Raw genomic sequence first — 6,396 nt, forward strand, 5'->3', positions numbered from 1 at the left:
GTCATGGAGAAGAGTGGAGAGGGTGGTGGGTGTGGGACCTGCAGTAGAGTGGACTGGGTGGTGGGTGTGACGCCTGGAGTAGAGTGGAGTGGGTGGTAGTTGGGGGACCTGGAGTAGAGTGGAGTGGGCAGTGGGTGGGAGGACTGGAGTAGAGTGGAGTGGGCGGTAGGTGTGGGGCCTGTAGCAGAGTGGAGTGGGTGGTGGGTGGGGTTCCTGTGGTAGAGTGGAGTGGGCATGGGTGGTGGTCCTGGAGTAGAGTGGAGTGGGTGGTAGGTGTGTGGCCTGGAGTAGAGTGGAGTGGCTAGTGGGTGTGGGTCCTGGAGTAGAGTGAGTGGGTGGTAGTTGGGGGGCCTGGAGTAGAGTAGAGTAGGCTGTGGGTGGGAGGCCTGGAGTAGAGTGGAGTGGGTGGTGGGTGTGGGGCCTGGAGTAGAGTGGAGTGGCTGGTGGGTGTGGGTCCTGGAGTAGAGTGGAGTGGGTGGTAGTTGGGGGGCCTGGAGTAGAGTAGAGTAGGCTGTGGGTGGGAGGCCTGGAGTAGAGTGGAATGGGTGGTAGGTGTGGGCACTGGAGTAGAGTGGAGTGGGTGGTTGGTAGGAGGCCTGGAGTAGAGTGGATTGGGCGGTGGGTGGAGGGTGTGGGGGTTGGAGTAGAGTGGAGTGGGCGGTGGGTGGGGGTCCTTGAGTAGAGTGGAGTGGGTGGTGGGTGGTGAGTGTGGGGCCGAGAGTAGAGTGGAGTGGGCGGTGGGTGGCGGTTCTGAAGTAGAGTGAAGTGGGCGGTGGTGGGGGGCCTGGAGTAAAGTGGAGTGGGCGGTGGGTGGTGGGTGTGGGGCTGGGAGTAGAGTGGAGTGGGCAGTGGGTGGTGGTTCTGGAGTAGAGTGAAGTGGGCGGTGGTGGGGGGCCTGGAGTAGAGTGGAGTGGGTGGTGGGTGTGGGGTCTGGAGTGGAGTGGAGTGGGCGGTAGGTGGGGGGCATGGAGTAGAGTGGAGTGGGTGGTGGTTGGGGGACCTGGAATAGATCGGAGTGGGCGGTGGGTAGGGGGGCCTGGAATAGAGCAGAGTGTGCAGTGGGTGATGGGTGTGGGGCCTGGAGTAGAGTGGGGTGGGTAGGGGGTGGGGATCCTGGAGTAAAGTGGAGTGGGCGGTGGGTGTAGGGCCTGGAGTAGAGTGGTGTGGGCGGTGGGTGTGGGGCCTGGAGTAGAGTGGAGTGGGCAGTGGATGGGGGTCCTGGAGCAGGGAGCGTGTCACAGATGATGGTCAGCGGTTTTCTTGCCTGATTGGGGTCAGCTCAGTGTGAGGGGAGAGAGAGAAACCACATGTGGAAATCCCCCAGTGTGGAGAGACTGCAGGCTCGAGAAGGACTGTAATGTCTACCTTTTAACTTTATCTCTTTATTTCCCTAACATGTGTAATGAAGAACTGTCATGTAGAACTTTTAGATTTTTTCTTTTTTTCTCAATGTTTTGTACTAATCTATTTTAGTCCCTAAGGTTTGTAACAATATACTTTGTCCTAAGATGGCATCGTGCATGGCAACATCGTACACTTTTCACTGGACCCCTGTACTTTTGTACTTGAGCACACATGACAATAAAACCTCATTCTAATTCTAATTCAGGATAAATAATGAGCTTTGATCACCATTGTCCCCAGCATCTGAACTCTTCACCACCTTGATTTCACAATTCTTTGTTCATTTAATGAAAGTTCATTTCGTTCTTCTTTTAAATATAACTGACAGGAAACTGTCCCTTCAGGGTCAGTTCTCTGATTCTCAACCAGTTCTCTTCTGGTTGAGTGTGGTTTCAGAAGCTGGTTTCCTATATCCACTTCCTCAATTAAATTGTTGGAGACTTTGCAGTTCACACTTATCTCAATGTGAGAAACAAGAGCTGAGGGACTGACATCAAGAACTGAGCTGATCTTTGTGAACAAAACGATGTGGACTTTGGTTCTCCTCATTTGTTCCATTCCCGGTGAGTGACCATCTGATGACAATCAATGTTTGTTGAAGTCCACTGTCTGATTTAAACAGGACAGACACTGAAATATTTGTAGACGTGTAAAGGCAGAAAGGAAGATCTTGTCATACAGTGACAAAATCTTGAATTTGTGATTTTCTTACAGGACAATTAATGAAATATCGTTTTGTGATGCTCAGTTGCACAAGTAGACAATTGACGTAGATTTCTTTCTTTACAAAACCTTTTTCCTTTCAGTCTTGTGCTTTAACCAAGTTGATTATGCTTTTTCACTTCCATCAAATTTAACATTGCAATGTAGCACTGCAACAAAATTATTGTTCAACAGTGACATCTCGCCTTCATTCATAATCAAGCTGTTTTGACACAATCAAAATTAAAATTCCCAGTGTAACTCTAAAGTTGTTATTCACTCACTGTAATTGTCCAAGTCTTTTTGCAGATCTTTTGTTTTTTTCCTCACAGTGTGCACTCACACCGAACTTAGTCCCATCAGTTACACGTTGTGTTGTGATATACAATCTAATACTCAGAATACTCATTTACAAAATTTTCTGAGCACCCTTCAGTAACTGATATTCCTCTTTGTTTCCTATTTAATTTAATTCTTCTCGTCAAGCTCAGGTAATTACATTTCCCAATCAATTACTACATGGCTCTATCAACGGTCTGAAAGAGAGTACACATTACAGAAGAGGAGGTTCCTGACATTTTAAAACACATTACGGTAGATAAATCCCCAGGGTCTTATCAAGTGTGTTTCAAAAGCACATTTGGGAGGCTTCGGAGGAAATTGTAGGGCCCCTAGCGCAGATATTCGTATCAGCGACAGCTGTGGGTGGGGTGCCGAGAGGTTGGAGTGAGGCGAATCTTGCAAAATTACTTAAGAAAGGCCACAGGGAAATGCCTGGGAACTTTAGATTGATCATCCGAACATCTCTTGTGGATAAGTTGTTAAAGGGGATTAAGACAGACAGGATGTACAGGCATTTGGCGAGGTAAGGACTCATTAGTAAAAGTCTTAATCGCTTTGTGCATGGTCTGGAACTGTATAAGACACAACACCGTGCAGGGACTGAAACTGTAGATGACACAACACCGTGCAGGGACTGAAACTGTACATGACACAACACCGTGCAGGGACTGAAACTGTGCAAGACACAATACCGTGCAGGGTTCTGGAACTGTACGTGAAACAACACAGTGCACGGTCTGGAACTGTACATGACACAACAGCCCACAGGGACTGGAAATGGACATGATACAACATCGTGCAGGGTCTGGAACTGTAAATGACACAACACTGTGCAGGGTCAGGAACTGTACATGACACAACACTGTGCAGGGTCTGGAACTGTACATGACACCGTGCAGGGACTGGAACTGTACAAGACATAACATCATGCAGGATCCAGAACTGTACATGACACAACACTGTGCAGGGTGTGGAACTGTACATGACACAACACCATGCAGGATCTAGAATTGTACATGACACAACACTGTTCAGGGTGTGGAACTGTACATGACACAACACTGTGAAGGGTGTGGAACTGTACATGACACAACACAGTGTATGATCTGGAACTGTACATGACACAATACCGTGCAAGGTCTGGAAATGTGTGCATGCACCTTCTTGAGTGAGTGCACACTCACATTTGTCCTGTGTTCCCAATGTTAGTAGGCACTGTCTTAAGTTGTGAATTATTGACACATTTATTTTTTCAGCAGCATTAGACACTTATATTTTCAGCTTCTTTTCTTAGACATTTCAGGTTTGTTAGCATACTGTATGATGTCAGTAACTACATCTAAGACACCCTTCTGGTAATAATTCTCTACAAGGAAACAAACTGGCAGAAAGCTGTGCTTTCTGTTGCAAAACTATCTGCAGCTAACAAGGAAAATGTGGAGTCTGATTTTATTCACCATTCACTGCCCAGTGACTAACAGCCAGAATTGGTGAGTCAGATTGTCAGTATTGACTTAGGTCTTGTCTTTATCCTATTCAGCAGCGATGGTTAAATACACAGAGACATATACAGGCACAGAATACTGAAGAGAAACGTTTGGATGAAGTCTTATACCTACTTTGTGTATACTATTCAATCTCAAAAATATTTACCAATTTATACTAATGCACATTAATCTTGTTGAATATCAAACATAGGTTCCTACTTCATTTTTTACAACAGGTGTGAGTAACATATAAGAAATGCAAGAGTAACATAGTTAATCTGTTAAAAGTGAACTTTTGCTTGCAATTTGCTATCCAATAGAAACTGAAGGCTGCAGTGGTAATGAAGCCTCTAAGGGAACAGTCCCTGAGTTTGTAATTGTTTCTGTTCTGCTGCTGAAATATTGAGGCTCTGTCAATGTCACTGCTCCTCAATCACACACATTTTATACACAGTGCTACATCAGTAAGGTATCATTTTCCTTCCATTCTTTAGCTCTAAACAAGTGCATCCTCTCCAAATTAATGTTATGACTTTGGCTTCAGTGAAATTTGTGCAGGAGACTCTTCATGGCAGAACTGAAGAAATTGCACATTGGGCCCTTTGAGGTTGCTCCATCACAACAACATTATGGCTGATCTCTCTCAACTCCTCTTGCCCACACAAGGCCGATATGGAGTCATAGAGTCACAGAGGTGTACAGAACAGAAACAGATCCTTCAGTCCAACTTGTCCATGACGACTAGATATCCTAACCTAATCCAGTCCCATTTGCCAGCACTTTGCCCTTATCCCTGTGAACTCTTCCTATTCATATACCTGGACAGGAGCCTTTTAAATGTTGTAATTGTACCAGCGCCCACCATTTTCTTTGGCAGCTCATTCCATACATGCACCATCTTTGGTGTGACCCTTAGGTTCCTTTTAAATTTTGACCCTCTCAGCCTAAACCTGGGCTCTGGAGTTCTGGACTCCACTGCCACAGGGAAAAGACCTTGTCTATTTATCGTATGCATGCCTCTCATGATTTTATAAACTTCAATAAGGTCACTCTTCAGCCTCTAACACACTGAGGAAAACATTCTTCAGCCCATTGACCCAACTGATCATGTTCCAATTGTACCCGGAGGTAACCTTCACTGTCCACTCCACATCCAATTTTGTTGTCATCTGCAAACTTACTAACTATACCTGCTACATTCACATCCAAGTCATTTATATAAATGATGAAAAGCAGTGGACCCAGCGTAGATCCTTGGGGCACTCCACTGGTCACAGACCTCCGGTCTGAAAAGTAACCCTTCACCACCACTCTCTGTCGTCTACCATCAAGCCAATTCTGTATCCAAATGGTTAGTTCTTCCTGTGTTCCCTGATGTCTAATCTTGCTAACCAGTCTACAATGACGAACCTCTTGACAACCATGACAACCTCTTGCCCCTTAGTTTAAACATATACTGAAAATGTGTTGCTAGTTAAAGCGCAGCAGGTCAGGCAGCATCCAAGGAACAGGAAATTCGATGTTTCGGGCAAAAGCCCTTCATCAGGAATGATTCCTGATGAAGGGCTTTTGCCCGAAATGTCGAATTTCCTGTTCCTTGGATGCTGCCTGACTTGCTGCGCTTTAACCAGCAACACATTTTCAGCTCTGATCTCCAGCATCTGCAGACTTCACTTTTTACTTTAAACATATGCTCCCAGTCAATGCACACTCCATCAAAGGGAAACATTTCCTCCTGTCTTCCCTAACTATTCCCCCCTAATTTTATACATCTCAATCATATCCTCTCTCAATCTCCTATGCACCACAGAAACAAACCCGATCTTTCCAAATCTGTCATCATAACAAAAACTCACTTCTAAATTCAAATCTAAGGTGATAGACAGACTCCAGCCTAACTATGGTGTAATTGTTAGCGATAAACTTGGTTTGAGAGATCATGACGTAGAATCAGTTTGGATGAAGAATAATTTGGGTAAAGAGGTCACTTGTGGGAGTGATTTCCAAATCCCTGAACAGCAGCTGTTATGTAAGGAGAATGCAAGTAGAAATTTCTGGGTGCATGTGATTAGGAGATGGCAATAACTGGGAGCGATTTTAATCTGTCTGATGGGGCTTTTGTGGAATGCTTTTCAGATAGTTTCTTCAGCAATCCATTCATGAACTGAGCAGAAGGCTGGTATTTGTTATTGTGCCATGTGACAGGATTAATTAATGACCTCGGGGTCACAGCATCTCTGAATAGGAGGGACCACAGTCTGATTGCATTTCATACCCAGACACAGAAGAACAAAAGTTTTATAACACAAAGTATGAAATTAAAAAGCACATAAATTATCCAGATACACAGTTTCAAAGAATCTTGCAACACGTAGCAAAACAATTTTTCAACTATTTTCCAACATTATCAATTTACAGCAATTCAAGTCCAGAAAATGTACTCCTCCACATCAAATACTGA

The sequence above is a fragment of the Hemiscyllium ocellatum genome, chromosome 26 (assembly GCF_020745735.1).
Source record: "Hemiscyllium ocellatum isolate sHemOce1 chromosome 26, sHemOce1.pat.X.cur, whole genome shotgun sequence".
In the NCBI taxonomy this organism is placed as follows: domain Eukaryota; kingdom Metazoa; phylum Chordata; class Chondrichthyes; order Orectolobiformes; family Hemiscylliidae; genus Hemiscyllium; species Hemiscyllium ocellatum.